Genomic DNA, 1,753 nt, shown 5'->3' with positions numbered 1-1,753 from the left:
TGCTGCAGAGAGTCGTAGCCCTTTACTAGAATTAAAGAAGGCGTTTGTCTTGGTTGGAACCTCTCCACCACTCAGATCACAGGAGATGCTGAAAAGAGAATCTGTTGTCTTTTTCTAACACTCCAATGACATTCCAGGTAGATAGAGATTCAGAGTCTTGATTGATACTAACTTTTCAGGAACAGATAATCCTTTCCAACATTTTAGAAAAGAGAGGATGAGGAATTCCATCTCCAGAATTCCAAGATCCTAAGAATACACCAACCACCCAAGATTTTCAATTCAAAAGTGAAACAGTATCAATAAAGCTGATGAAATTAATGTACTTCTTAAGGCAGCAAATAAAGAGGTCTGCTCCTGGGCAGTAGACTGAAATGAATTTATAATTCTACGGGGTTCCTTTGGTAGCAAGGCCGTCACATGATAGATAGCTGGATAGATAGATGAAGAATATATATGGTCTTTATACAACATATAATATTATAGATACAGTCTTTGTTCTTTCAGAGTAAGAATGAACTATGCTTTCTAACATCAATCCAATTACTCATTTGCTCAATCCTATAATATACCGAAAACAGTTTCAGAATTGACTCACCCAGACCATGGTAAAAGGTAAGCCTGTTGAAAAGAGTTCAGGATCTGTTTGCAGGGACCCCTTGCCCATGCCCCAAGTCTGAGGATATGTAGTCAGCAATCTGTTCATGTTAGCTGAATATCCACCCACCAACATGGTTATGAAAACAGGCACATTCATTTGTTTTGCTTTCCTTTCAGTTCTATTTCCTCCCTATTCTTGTACCAGTTTTAATTTTTTGAACATGTATAATAATAACATACTTTCAAATCTCAGCTATACAAAAAGGAAAGCTCCTCCTGTATCTTTCCATCCTACACATCCCACTCAATGCAGGTAACCAACTTCATTGTTGTCTGGTTTATTCATTATGTTTTAGTTTTTGAAAAGATAAGCAGATATATGTCCTTTATTATTTCCTCTTCATTCTTACACTTTGCTTTTGCACTAACAATATATCCTAGAAACCACCCTTTCTTCATTTTTCAAGGTCTGTCTTATATTTTTCCCCCAGCTTCACAGCACTCCATTGTGCATATGTACCATGGTTTATAAAACCAATCTCTCATGTACGGTAGTGCCCGCTTATCCTCGGGGATACATTCCAAGACCCCCAGGGATGCCTGAAACAGTACTGAGCCCTATATGTGCTATGTTTTTTCCTGTACATGCATACCTGTGATGAAGTTTAATTTAGAAATTAGGCACAATAAGAGATTAACAACAATAACCAATAATAAAATAGAACAATTATAACAATATACTGTTCAAAATTTCATGGGTAGATTTGTTTTTACTATAGAGCTTAGCAACCTCAGCATATAATATTTGTTCTTTCCTTTTCACTTACAGGAAACACTTTATGGCTTCTCTTTGGCATATCTAATTGCCAGCGTCACTACTCTTACACCTTGGGGCCATGATTAAGTAAAATAAAGGGGACTTGAGCACTTTGACATCATGACTGTCAATCTGGTAACCGAGGTGGCTACTGCCTAACAGATGGGTGGCATAGAGACTGTCGAGTTGCTGGACAAAGGGAGATTCACGTCCCAGGTGGGATGGGGTGGAAAACAAGACATTTCATCACACTATTCAGGATGGCACACAATTTAAAGCTCACGGATTTTTTTCTGGAATTTTCCATTTAATATTTTTAAACTATAGGTTGAGTGT

The sequence above is a fragment of the Propithecus coquereli genome, unplaced genomic scaffold (genome assembly GCF_000956105.1).
Source record: "Propithecus coquereli isolate 6110/MARCELLA unplaced genomic scaffold, Pcoq_1.0 Scaffold25, whole genome shotgun sequence".
In the NCBI taxonomy this organism is placed as follows: domain Eukaryota; kingdom Metazoa; phylum Chordata; class Mammalia; order Primates; family Indriidae; genus Propithecus; species Propithecus coquereli.
This window is presented reverse-complemented; position numbering follows the sequence as displayed.